The sequence below is a fragment of the Pinus tabuliformis genome, chromosome 7 (genome assembly GCF_031772625.1).
Source record: "Pinus tabuliformis cultivar Carrire ecotype Pingquan chromosome 7, CPIR1, whole genome shotgun sequence".
Taxonomy (NCBI): Eukaryota; Viridiplantae; Streptophyta; class Pinopsida; order Pinales; family Pinaceae; genus Pinus; species Pinus tabuliformis.
In genome coordinates this window covers 853,132,023-853,146,266 of record NC_142293.1, presented here as the reverse complement: position 1 = coordinate 853,146,266, position 14,244 = coordinate 853,132,023, and the positions used below count along the sequence as shown (strand labels likewise).

Below are 14,244 nucleotides of genomic sequence, written 5' to 3'. Positions count from 1 at the left end.
GTAGAACTTGGGCTTGCTACAAGCAAGCAAAGGCAAAACTCAGGTGATAATGATGAAGCCCAAGTGCTGTAGAAGCTCTTCCCCAATTTTTGCGCTGATCCAATAAATTTCTGTTGCTACTACTAAATAGAAAATGGAAAATATGCCCTCAGAAGTGCTCAGAAAATTCTAATAAATTAGATGGTGCACTTCCTCAACAAGGCCAACAAAACCCAAAAATGGATTGGCCCCAAAGCAACTCTCCAGCAAACCCACAAAGTGGTGCAAATTGTCAGCTGACTAATAAAATGCACTGCTAAAAGAAAGTGGATTTCTGGCTTGAATATTGTCCAAACCATGCTGAAAATGTAGCCATAGACTCCTCTCCAAATACCCACAAAAACCCATAAAAGGTTTGGATTGATTCCGAGTGACGAGAGAGCCCACCAAATAGTGTGAGTGGCCTTCTAGCTGGCTACACGCACTGCTGAGAAATAATGCTCCAGAAACTCCCAAATCCTCTATGTAATGCCACTAAACTTCCACACAAAATCCCCTTCCGAATCTACCTTTTCCTCCAGCCAATCTCCTTCGGAAATCAGTTTCCCTCTTCCTTACACAAGCTTTCTCTAGTGAGCTCTACGCACTGCCAGAATGGAGAAATTCGGCCCACCAAATGGCCAAGACTTTTTCCCTGCAAAACACTACCAAAATTATGGTCTCAAGGTAGGAAATCTCTCTGCAAATCACTGGATCTCCCGATTCATTCTAGCTAAATAAATTTGAGCTCCACAAACTCTCTATGCCCAGAAAGTGTGCAAAACTAGGTGAACACCTGCAATAAAGCTCTGAGGAAATCAAAGCCAAAATTGCTCTTTGAACTCTGCCACTAGGGTTTTTGTCATCCTGCATGGTTCAGATCATGGCAGAGGTTGGAGGGGGCTCTGAGGCCCCCTCCTTTCAGGATACGGTCACAGGCAAGAATAAGGAGCCCGAAATCTCATTCTTCACTAGGCTTACTACCTACAATGCCTTTCACTCTTCCAGAACTCTTAAATCTGCAAGAGCAAAAAGGAAAACAAATGGAAATGTTGCAGAAGACAAGCCTGCAAATGGAAGTGTCCCAAAAGAAGCTTCAACTTCGCAAGAAGGAATGGAAGCCAGACCTGACAATTCCCATTCGGACAGGCCCCAAGGAACCAAGTCAAAAACCAATAATAACTGCAATCCCAAGGAAAAAAAGATTCTGGTGCTGGAAATCCAGGACCCAGATGTGGCAGCCTACAGAGACTACATGCAGGAGCATGTAGTCATCTGTAAATTCATGGGAATCTGGCCCACAGAAAAAGTGTTGAACTGGTGGATTCAGACAAAATGGCGACCTAAAGGAGAGATCAAACTGCAACTTGGATCGAAGGGATTCTTCACGGTCATTTTTGACCTCCTAGAAGACAGAGACCGCATATTCGAAGGAGGCCCATACTTCTTCAACTCGGTCGAGATCTACATGAGATATTGGAAGGAAAATTTCACCCCCAAAAAGGAAGACTTCACTAGAGTCCTAGTCTGGGTTAGGCTCTACTCGCTGCCCACGGACTATTGGTCACCATCGGTGCTAAAGGGAATCAAAGATGAGCTAGGGGAATACATAAAAATGTCAGAGGGAACTAGAAATGGTTACTATGTCTCCTACGCAAGAATTTGTGTTTACATGGATGTTTCAGGTGCCCTACCGGAGGCAATCAAGTTAGTCTTCAGAGATGAGGCTTGGCTCCAAACTATCGACTATGAGCATATACCATTTAGATGCAGAAAGTGCCATGAACATGGGCACCTATTCAGAGACTGCCCCTAGAACAAGGCACAACAAAGCAACACTCAAGCCCAAAAGAAATCAGATGAACAAGGTTTCACCAAGGTGGGACCCAAAAATAGGCACAACAAGAAGACTCAAGGGAAACAAGGTCAATATCAAGTAGCCAGCAAAAACAAGTATGAAGCCCTACAGGAAGACCAAGAAGAACCAATCTCAGATGGAAAAAATGAGGAAGAAAATAAAGGATAATCCAAAACTCAGCAAATCAGACACAACTGGAGGATCTTTCCAAGCATTTTCAAGAAACTAATAATGACAGAAACTCCCCTGAAGACAATGCAATAGAGGAAGCCCTCGAAGGAGTTGATCTCATCTCCATAGCAGAAGAATGGAAAAAAAATGGCTTGGCATCTATACCAGAAGAGCATATACAGAGAATAGAGGGAGCATACCTTTTACAAGAAGAACTAAAACAAGGTACATTCTAGAAATTCCTAGAGGACCCAGGAGAAAAAGAGGAAGGAAAACCATAGGCCAGCTCCTCCAGGAACTTGGAGCAAGACTTCTCAATGAGGGCAAGGTAAAAGATCTCACTCTAACCCCCCATCTTTATCAATGAATTGTATCTCATGGAATATAAGAGGCCTAAATGGTCCAAGAAAAAGAAGAATCTTAAAACACAGACTCATCACAGACAAACCAGACATTGTTCTCATTCAAGAGACTAAGATTGCCATGGAGAACCTTAATACTCTTCAAAAGAATTGCTTCAAAAACTATAGCTACATCGCCAACTCAACAATTGGCACTGCAGGAGGGAAATTGATACTATGGAAAAGCTCACTTTATGAGCTATCCTCATTTGTTGCGACGAGAAACTCCATCACTATAGTTCTAAATATCATTGGTTCCAATGATAACATATGTGTTACAAACATATACGCTCCCCACAAGGCAGCTGAGAGAATCCAAATGCTACAAACGGTCACGAAGATCCGTGAGACCATACCTCTACCCTACTAAGAAAGGGGGGATTCACAAGTTGGACAAAGACTCAGAAGTCTTCCAAGCAACCATTGACGAGCTTAGTCTGATTGATATCCCAACAATAAATGGCACCTTCACCTGGAACAACAGAAGGGGTGGAGTAAGACAGATCGCCTCTAGGCTTGATCATTTTCTACTCTCAGAAGCCATCTATATGACCTCCTGGGAAACTGAAGCTCACATCCTCCCCCAAATGGGTTCGGATCACTGGCCTATAGCACTGAAAGTGCACATATCCTCTAGCCCCAAAAATTGGCCCTTCTGTTTTGAAACATTCTGGCTTGAGCACCCAGACTTCATTGAAAATCTGAAGGAATGGTGGAAAGGCCTACCACCCCAATCAGGTACTAGAATGTATCAATTCCAGCAAAAATTAAAGTTCATCAAAAATAAAATCAAATTCTGGAATAAAGAGGTCTTTGGCAACATCTTTAAAGACAAAAAAGAACTGGAACAGAGTATGGAAAATCTCCAACAAAGAATCATCAGCAATGGCATCACTGACCAAACGAAATAGGAAGAAATAAGCCTCCATAAGAGGTGGGAAGAAAGAGTCTTACAGGAGGAGAAACTTTGGCAACAAAAGTCTCGAATCAGATGGCTTAAGTGTGGTGAACGCAATTCTTCCTTCTTCCATTGCTCCATGATTTAGCATAGGAGACACAACAGAATCCTTGGCCTCAAATCTAAAGAAGGAACAATTGTCCATACCCATGAGGACATATAGAATGAACTAAATGAATACTTCAACAATCTTCTAGAGGAGCCTAGGGTCAACAGAACCAGAGCAATCAAGGAAATCACTCACAACATCCCTGCCATCCTCAACCAAGACCATAACAAAATGCTTCTAAGGGAAGTAACAATGCAAGAGGTGGAGGAGGCTGTAATGTCTATGCCCAACGGGAAAGCCCCTGGACCTGATGGTTTCACTATTGATTTTTATAAAGCCTGTTGGCCTTTCTTAAAAGAGGAAGTTCATGCTCTAGTGGAAGACTCCAGAATCAACAAAATTGTTCTGAAAGCTCTTAATGCCACCTTCCTTACTCTCATTCCTAAAGAAGAAGGTGTCGATTCTTTGGATCAATTCCATCCAATTTCCCTCTGCAATGTAATCTACAAAATCATCTCTAAGGTCCTAGCCAACAAGATCAAGTCTGTCCTTCCCCTCCTTATATCCTCAAACCAATCGGGCTATGTGGAGGGTAGAAAAATAATGGACAACATTATTCTATCTCATGAATTGATTCACTCCCTCAAAGTTCAAAAGAAACCTAGCATGATGATGCAACTCGACATGTCAAAGGCCTTTGATAAAATAAGTTGGGATTACATGAAGGAAGTCCTAAAGGCTTTTGGATTCAATCAAGATTGTATAAATTGGATCATGGCCATGGTTTCTGGAGCCTTCTTCTCCATCCTTCTCAATGGCTCCCCCTCCAAGCCTTTCTGCCCCTCTAGAGGCATAAGACAGGGAGACCCCCTGTCTCCCTTCCTCTTCGTCATTATGGCCGAAGGCCTAAGCAGATCCCTAAAGGATGCCAACCTTAACAACTCCCTCATTGGCCTCAAGCTTCATAATAATGCCCCCTCCTCAACCCATCAACAATTTGTAGATGATACCTTGTTAATGGGCATCCCCACAGTCAAGGAAGCTCTCACTTTCAAAGAAATTCTCAAATGTTTTTCGGATGCCTCGGGAACTTCTATCAACCTCGAAAAATCTAAATTATTCTTCTTCAATACTCCCATTTCCATTCAAAGAAATATCACTAGAACGTTGGGCTTTCAAAGATGTTCTCTCCCCTCCAGATATCTGGGTGTCCCTCTAACCGACAAATCTTTCAAAAAATCCAACTGGGAGGACCTTCTCAACAAACTTAGCAAAAGACTTGCCAACTGGACATTTCGCTCCCTTAATTTGGCAGGTAGACTGGTCCTGGTTAAATCAATGCTGTAGGCCATGCCTCTATATATGTTTTCTGCTCTAGCCACCCCCAAGTTAGTCACCAATGCCATCAAATGCATCCAAAGGAAATTTTTATGGAGGGGCTCAGAAACTAAGAAAAAATGGGCTCTTGTAGCCTGGGAGAATGTTTGCAAACCAAAAAATGTTGGAGGGATGGGTTTGAGGGATCCGGATATTCTTGGAAAAGCCCTAGGGGCTAATACCTGGTGGCGTCGGCTAAAGAACCCTCAAATACCTTAGGGCCTCATCTAGAGGGCAAAATATGCTCCTACTCACTCAAATGACAATCTCATCAGGCTTACAAGTGACATCAAAGGTTCGACGATTTGGAATCAAGCTTGGGAGAATAAGGCTATCATTCAAAAGCACAGCTTCTGGGAGATTGGTAATGGAGAAAAAGCCCTCTTTTGGGAAGACGCCTGGCAGCAACTACCCGACCTAAACAGGGACTAGTTCGCCTCGCTTCGCACTGCTATGAAAGAAAAAGGCAAGCACAGGGTGGCTCATTACTGGAAGCCCAACAACAGAATGGAAAGATGGCGAGAATGGCTGGAAGCCAAAGATTGGGAACCTCTGCCCATAGGCTTTGATTGGAACACTTTTGCCACTACCATTCAAGAAAGACAAATCCAATTCGATAGAGGAGAAGATAAGATCAGATGGGGTAAAAACTCAGTAGGGAATTTCAATCTCAAAGAAGCCTATGGCTATATGGCAAACCATGATCAACTTCAGCCTCAACAAAAATGGAAAACTCTATGGAGCAGACAATTATGGCCCAAAATCACCCTTTTTCTTTGGCTAACCATGCAGAGGAAGATTCTAACATGGGACAATTTATGCAGAAGAGGATTCAAGGGACCTTCAAGATGCCCTCTCTATGAAGAGAACGAGGAAACAATAAACCATCTCCTGAACAACTATGATTACACCAACAAACTTTGGGAGTGGGCTGAGGTTGTATTCAAAACTTTTGACAGGGACAGGGCTTCCATCCTCAACACTCTAGACAATTGGAGAACTTCATTTTCCTCACACCCAATGGTTGACAAGGCCTGGAACATTATCCTGGGTACCATATGCTGGGCAGTATGGAAAGAGCGAAATGCAAGAATTTTCAGAGAGGAAAAAAAGCGAGAAGAGAATATCCTCACCTCAATTAAACAGGTAATCTAGGAATCTATCACCATCTCTAAATTGTTGAACTTCAATGAGCCCCCTCGTCCTACTGATCAGAGGATCTTGCAACTCCTCGAGATGCACCCTCCCCCTCAGAACAACATGACTCCAACGATGGCAAACTTGGATGCTCCATGTCATTGGCACCCTCCAGATAAAGACATCCTCAAATTGAATTACGATGGAGTTGCTAAAGGCAATCCAGGAGTTGCAGGTTTTGGTGGAGTTTTCAGGAACTCAAAAGGAGAGATAATATGGTTATATGCGGCAGCCTGGGCATAGCTACCAACAATGCAGCTGAACTCCATGCTTTGGAACACGGTCTGGACATTGCCAAAGTCTAGGGATTCTGGCCGCTCATCGTGGAAGGAGATTCGACTCTCGCCACCTAGGCTTGTCGGAAGCTTCAGCAAGGCATGACTGTCACCAAGGTCATGGACAATTGGAGGCTCAGCAAGACCCTACATCGCATCAACCGGCACGTTGGAGAGCTGAGTGGGCTCCACTTCCAGGCCGTCAAACGAAAGGCTAACAGCCTGGCTGACAGGTTGGCAAATGAAGGTACAACTAGTAGCACAAGAATCCGCTCCCTTGCATGGAGGGACTTGGAGGATGGACCTCTCCGTTGGGATTGTGAGGCTTTAAACAACACTGACAAAGGAGTACGGGAAACTCTCAATAATGAGATCGCATGTCAATCTCCAGGAAAGGAACGGTACAATCCCCGCATCCCCTCATAATGAATTCCTCAAACAACAACTTTCCCAATTCTTTGCATGAGGTAGGAAAATCCCAGATCGCAACGATCTTTCAGAACCGCTGCCTACCTGATCCCTCGACCAATACTATTTCTTGCTCTCTCATGACTGCTCTGTACCTCACACTGGCCGCAATTAATGGCTCATTCATGGCTGCCTCTTTCCCTCCTACCTCGGTCACTCGCTCCTCCTATGAATACCCCAACCCACTCGCTCTTCCCCACTACTCTTTTTTCCCTCGGGCCTTCGCGTTCATCACCTTTGCCCTGGTTTTTCCTCCTGATTCCCCTCCCATCCATATCATGGCTTCTCGTCGTGGCTCGGCCCCTATCCCCTGTCGTGGTCGCGGCCGCAACAATGAAAGGTGGGATAACCCCAGCATGCAACCCCGCACAAGATCTAAGACATCGGTGAGAAGAGCAACCCTCAATTACGTTGTCTTTGTTAACCCTGAAACTCAAGACCGCATTCATAATCTAGAGCTCCAGGCGCAGAACATAAGAAGGCAAGTGACCATGGAAGAGGTAGATGCTCAATTTGAGTGGATACCCGACCCAGGCCTCACCCGAGCTAGGGAGAATTTATACAGTCGCACCATCGAGCTCTCCTGGCAGCTCAAGACAATGCTAGGACTCGCACTGCAAGAACAGTCTGAAAATTCTAAAGCATTGGAGGCCAAGTTAGACATGTTGAATGATAAATTCACTGTCTATGTGGAATCAGTCCACCACAGACACTTCGTTACGAGGGACTTGCCCCACTACGCTTTGCTCAAGCGTCGTATCACCACCATGCAGGCCAGTCGCGGTGGCTCTCCGAGCATCAAGAAAGAGACAACAGGTGCATCCACCAGTCACCAGGCCGCGACAGACGCCCTAGTTGGCACCTCTCCAGAGAATCCCATCAAGTTGGAGGATGATCCCTCAGACGACATTGCTTAATGAATATGTTTATGATGCTTTTTGTATGTCTTTGGCACTTTCCACATGTCTATGGCACTCTCTGCAGTAATGCTACTCTTTGCGGTTTGGTTCCCCCAGTCACTTACAGTTCTCGCCCTCTCAGGTTAATGGGAAATTTTGGTAAATTTTGTAGAATTGGTAAGCAGAACTTCCATCTCTCCTTTCAACCCAGAAGAAGGGGATTTTTTTGTAACTATTGTAAAAGGAAAGTTTGCAACTGGTGTAAGAGCCTCATGCTCGAGACACCCCACTCCGAATGTAAATACCATCTTTTGAATTAATAGAAACTTTCTTACTTACAAAAGAAAAAGCTCTGTGGAAATCCTGAATTGGACTCCCCGAATTTCCTCACTAGGGAGACACTCGAAGTTCTCCGAAATGAGGGTGAAATTCCACTTCATCCTTCTAGACTCTTTTTAATATTATTTTATTGGTGGGGGCCATTTTCCACTTAGTTACTTTTTCCACCATTTTAATAAAATAATAATTTGCCGCCAATCTGCAATAAAATAATACTTGCCACCTTTCTCCAAAATACTAGTTGCCCCTTTTAATTAATATTACCAAAATTGGGCAAAATTCCCATGCTCACAAAATTGGGGATATTACAGTTTTGCTGCTGCATTGACCATCTTTGACTTTCTGGTTAGGGCTGAATTTGACTGCAGTTGACTGCAGATTTGACAGGGCTGTTTTGACTTTGATTTGGCAAGTCAACTTTGACTTTTTGTACTCTCTCTCTCTCTGTTGAACATTTGATATAATAATAAGAAGAATTGATCAAAGGGTTTTCCCCACATTGGGGTTTTTCCCTAGCATCCACCAAATCTAGTGTCCTCTTGTCTTGGCTTGTCTTCTGCGTTTTATTTCATGTTCTATCTACAGCTACTGTCAATGTGATTTATGGTTAATGCGATTTCTATTGGAAAAGTAAATTGGAAAATGTTATTAGGATGCTAAAGGAGCATTGAAGTAATTGTGCTAAGCATAGAACATACCATTGTTAACTAAACAGTAAAATTAACAAAAGCCCAATCTCATCTCTCCTTGATTGTTAAATTTCCACAATGTGAATTGTAAAAAGTCAATCTAAAGATACAGATCTAGATGCTCCTCAATCAGATTTATATAAACATGCCATGCTTGCTATCTATGCCGCACCAACTTTATAATGAACCACTCTATGTAGGCTTTCTTCAAATATGAGCGCTATTAACCCATACATGAAGTGGAAAATTATTTAACCAGGAATTATCATACATTTCTCATCAGATATACTATGGCCAATATAAGCCCAATGGGTTAGCTCGAGCAGTTGAGTGCTTTGAAAATTGAGCTTCATGCAAGAGATCTCTAGGTTGATCCCCTGGGTTGGCTGCTTCTGTTGCATGCCTTTTTCAATGTTCCTAATAGTTCAGGTGCCATCATCAGCAGCAACAGTTTTAAACTGGGTACCATCCATGAAATGCAGGGAAGCGCATTAGGGGTTTTCCTTGGTCCTTGGAAAAAAATATTACCATGGAAAAGTTGCCAGTGTTTGAGATCTATTCTACAGATATAGATATATGCATTTGAATATGAGTGGCATACATCTCCCACCAAATATGAAAAATACATGCATGTTAGCAACCACAAATGCGAAAAGGTAAAGACCGCTCACTTTATTCTAAGATAAGGATTTTGGATCTGTGGAAGAGCATTGTCTCCGACTCTGCACACATATATCCACACACAAAATTCAGTCTTTTCTTCAAAAACGATATGTTTATCAAGAAATCACACATCATGACCATAAAGTATATGTAACGGCATATTATAAAGATTGTTTTAGTTAAATGACCAAGAAATGTTATGATTTCACTCTAAAGAATAGTGTTGACAAGGATGGGAAAGCATCCTTACTGGTTTTGAGAGGCTAACAAGGCGAACCAAACAGGATTACTTCTTTCATATTTCATAGAGGAACCACTGTCCATAGATCCAGGCACAGTTCTCTGTTTCCTAGATACAGATTTTCTTTCTGGACCTGTTGAATGCAATTTCTGTGCCACTTTTGAGCTATGACAAGAATGAACTTTGCCTGATACTTTCGTTCTCGCTGAATTGATTGAAACTGAACCCCTCCTCTTCGTTCCAATTGCAGTTTTTATGCTTCGATACTTATCAGTCTTTTCTGTTTTAACTGCAGCAAGGCCTAACACAGGTAGCTGAGAGGTCTCTGTCCTATTTGCCGCCTCTGCAAGACATGTCAACAGTTCGCAAGATGTAGATTTTCCTGTTCTTTGTCGTACAACTTCTTGAGTAGCTCTATTTTGTATATGACCATCAGCCAATTGGTTCAAAGGTTCACCACCTGGATTACACTGACAGAACTATACTTATGTTAGACTTTGAATCTAGGCATGACCAAACATTCAAACCCATGATCATATTCCTATTAGAATGAACATGCATAATGGCATGGTGACGAGCTAGAATGTCAAATAAATGGAAAGGATATATAAAACCCAGCCCAAGAGTTTAGTTCAACGTGGTGTTGCCAATGTTGTTGGGCTTTTGGCTAGTTCTCTGCCAGCAAGTGTTCACTTCCAATACCCCTTGTTGAGGCTCACCAGTCCATGCTAATGGGATCACTATGGATACCATCCACAAATGTGGGAAAGCATCCAATGGGTTTCCCTATGAGGTTTTCATTAAAAAAACACTAAGAATAAGATATATATATAAACCCGAAAGGACATCATATTTGTAACTTTTATACCTGTCTCCTTGGATGCTCTAATGAGTCAAGCCTTTCAGACAGATCATGTGCAACATCCACATCCCTTCCACTATTTATCTTACTGAGAACACTCCTTGATGCAGCAGCTTTTCTTGCTACAGCTTTTGTTCGTTTTGATAGACCAGATTCTGCTGAAATGGGACGTGTACTGATTACTATCGAGGATAATGACCGTTCCTTCCTCCTAGCAGGTGCAGAAACAAGTGGCATATTCTCCAGTTCTTTCATCTTTCTCTTCTTCGAAGGAAAATTTTTGGTCCTGACATCTTGCAGCTTATTGTCGAGCCTGTACATACAAACATTTAATAAAACATGAAATGCAGCAGTCCAGAAACAGGCCTTACAAACCTTACTGACAGAAATGAAGCCTTGGAAAGGGACAAGAGGAGTCGTTTTCCAATCTAAAAGAAAAACAGTCATTATAAAAGACTGCATTATAAACCAAAAGTTCAATATGCTTAAATAAGGACAGTATATGTTTCTGATGATAATTTTTAATATAATGCCATACAATTGAACCAGCTCTATGAAGTCCATTGGCATATGCATTCAAAAATCGGAAGACAAAATGAATACCAAGATGACTGGTTAGAACATCCAAATCTTTCCAAGTTTACTTTGATGTTATATTTGAAAGGAGATTATCTTAGATAAGAGAAGATAACTATATTTATGTCAAACAAATGACCAAAAAGGTAGGTAATGAGACTGAGAAAAGAAATACAATCAACAAAAAGCACCTATGTGTGTGACTAAGGCTATTCCAAAAGCATAAATTAACCTAAAATGCTAATAAATGAGGAAAGTATGTGTTACACCTCATATTATATGAGGTCAAATCTGCGATTTTAGAGTTGCACAGGAAAGACTTCGATGACATTGATTGATCAATGGACAGACACAAAGACTATTTTATGGATGTGCACACAAGCAGGCTTCCGCCCAGACTACCAAACGATTGATCACATCTTCGCCCTTAGTGCCATCATTGAGGAGGCCCACCAACTCTCTTCGCAGGTATACAATTGCTCTGTAGATTTATGGAAAGCTTTTGACACGGTTTTGAGGCCTTGTTCCAGAGACTCCGCGACATTGGCATATTAGAGCCCCTCTTGCTTATTAATTGCTATCATGAGACTCTTTGAGTCAGTGTAATAATAGTTATTGTTTAATTAACTATTATTACATTTATTATTTATTTATATATTTATATTATTTGTATATATTTTATTCATAACATCGTTACATGATAGTCCGCTCCCTCTGAATAGGAAGCCCCTTCACTCATAGATATCAGCTTGGGAGACTAGAATCCTTCCTTTGAGCTCTTGCCTATTTCAAGCACCACTCTAACCATGGGATGTTTCTGCATCCACCTGAATCTCGGTATTGAGGACTAGGTCCTTACACTATTTGATGTGCCTATTGATCCCAGAACAAGAGCAAGAGCAATAATAGCAAAGTAAATAAACATAATGAAAGTGTACCTAATAATGAGGCAAGATTGTCTTTCTTCTCTAGACATGAGAGTGGCTCCTTCATTTTCCTGCACCAGCTCCCTCTTGGAGTTAACTCTTCCTGCATTACTCTGCATCTTGATGATCCTCAAGAAGGATTTGCTTTCCTTGATCACATCCTCATCCAAGAAGTTAGAAGCATTCAAATACTCATGCAGGAAGAATAAACAATACTCTAAAATGATAAATCTAAAAGGTGTCATAAATAAATAACATGAGCCTTGAAAGTACTTATCTTTAATGTGGATTGTAGGAAGCTATCAGCTTCCTCTTGATCCTACACCATGGACCATCAACCATATGTCAATGTCGTATTCAGAAGAAATGCACCCTCTTGAGCACCACCTATACTCTCATTATAAATCCTTTCAAGCCCAACTATAAATGTACAAGATGATCAATGGATCTACAACATACCATCTCCTATTGGGAGACTAGCCCATCTAGGGTTACACAGAATCTATCATAGGTACTCAATGGCTTCTAAGTTTCTAACTGATCATATCACACTAGAGTTTCAACACTGTAGAACCTAGGCCTTTTCCATATCCAAGGCCACTTCGAGGGTTTCTCTCCAAACCCCAACCTTAATTTGTAAGAACAAGGGCTCCCTAGGGTTTCCTTGAAACCCTAGCATTCTTTTAGGTCCCCAACATATTTATCTCTTTCACTCTACTTGATCATGAAATCCATCATAGGTGTCTTCACGAGGATGATTTCGATGACTTTTCTTCAGCGCAACTCTGATACCATGTTAAATTTTATGGCTAGATTGTTATTTGTTGTAGATAGTTGCATTTTTAAACTTTTTCAACATTTTCACATTACATTCACCCCACAATGTGAAAAATCAGTTACCCAATTCCTACTGCAGCAATCTGATTATATTTCTCCTACTCGTTAGATTTACATGAACAAGTTATTTGCAGTTTCCAACGGCAAACATTGAAATACATACATTGCAGCCTAAAACATTTAAATAATATGCTGAAACAAGAAACTGAACAATAGAGAAAGATACAACACAAATGACGCAGTTGTTTTTGGACAAACATCCTCGGAAAAATCCAAAGCGGGAAAACCGGTGCAATAGATCCGAGGGATTTTATTATTAAGCTGAAGTACTTATAAATACAACTACTAGATGCCCTCCTGGCAATCTAGTTGTTGAATTTTCTAAGTCTATCCGTTAGAAAAATAATATGTATTCTGCTGATTTATTTCTTCTACTTGTAAATTTTGAACAAGTCATTTAAAACATTTAAATACCGAAATAAACAAAATACAATCACAACATCTACAGATCATCAACTGAAAGAAAACAAGCACACAAGTGACACCGTTATTTTTGGACAAATGTCCCCGGAAAAACCCAATGCGGGAAAACTAGTGCAGCTATTCTGAGGGTTATATTATTATGCAATCTTTCTGAGTACAATTGGGTGCCTAACCGGCTCACCCGATAGAGAAAAATACATGGCAGCAATACCTCTATATTTGGAAACAGGTATTCAGAAAACATGTCCCACGAAACCCTCTCCGGCACAACTGAAGCTCAACGCTGGCCCTTCTGGCCTCTGCATCAGCCTCCTGCTAACCTGCGTCAGCCCCAGGACCCTCTGCGTCAACCCTTTGAGGCACTGCGCAACCTTTGGGACCCTCTGCGTCACTCCAGCAGCCTCTATGTGGATGACGTAGTCCCTCTGGCCTCTGCGCTGTCCCTGATGGGCTCTGCGTAGCCTAGACTGGCTGTCGCTCTCGCTCTCTCTGCTTCTGCGCTGGTCTCTCAGTACTGTCTCTACCTCTCTGCCTTGTACTCACTGCCCCTCACTGCTGATCACTGATTCAAATTTGCTTAGCAACCCCGCTCTAGAAAAATGAATCACTAATCACTCTAGTGTGTTCTCCAACTGACCCTCAATCCTCTTCTTACACTTTTCTTGTTGGTCCTTCAATGGCTGAGATTAAATCTCTAATCATTGATCAACAACTAAGATTATATTTGGCTTCATCCATGACTTTTGGAACCTTCTAACCCAGTTTTATATTAATAGCCATTAATATTTTATTTTTCCTAAGTTTAGTCTCAGGAACTCCACTAAAAATATTAATTATTTTAATATCTCCCAAACCAGGTACAGTCTATCCAAACCATTTCTGGGTCTTGGAGATCTCATGTGCTTTAGCCTCTCCACCAATTTTGATGGCTAGAGCACATCTGATGCTACCCCAAAT

General features: G+C 41.7%; 1 pseudogene; it reads right to left on the bottom strand.

The window, feature by feature from the left end:
* The window catches only part of LOC149250302 (E3 ubiquitin protein ligase DRIP2-like), a 313,805-nt pseudogene that overhangs the window by 174,712 nt on the left and 124,849 nt on the right, over positions 1 to 14,244 (bottom strand).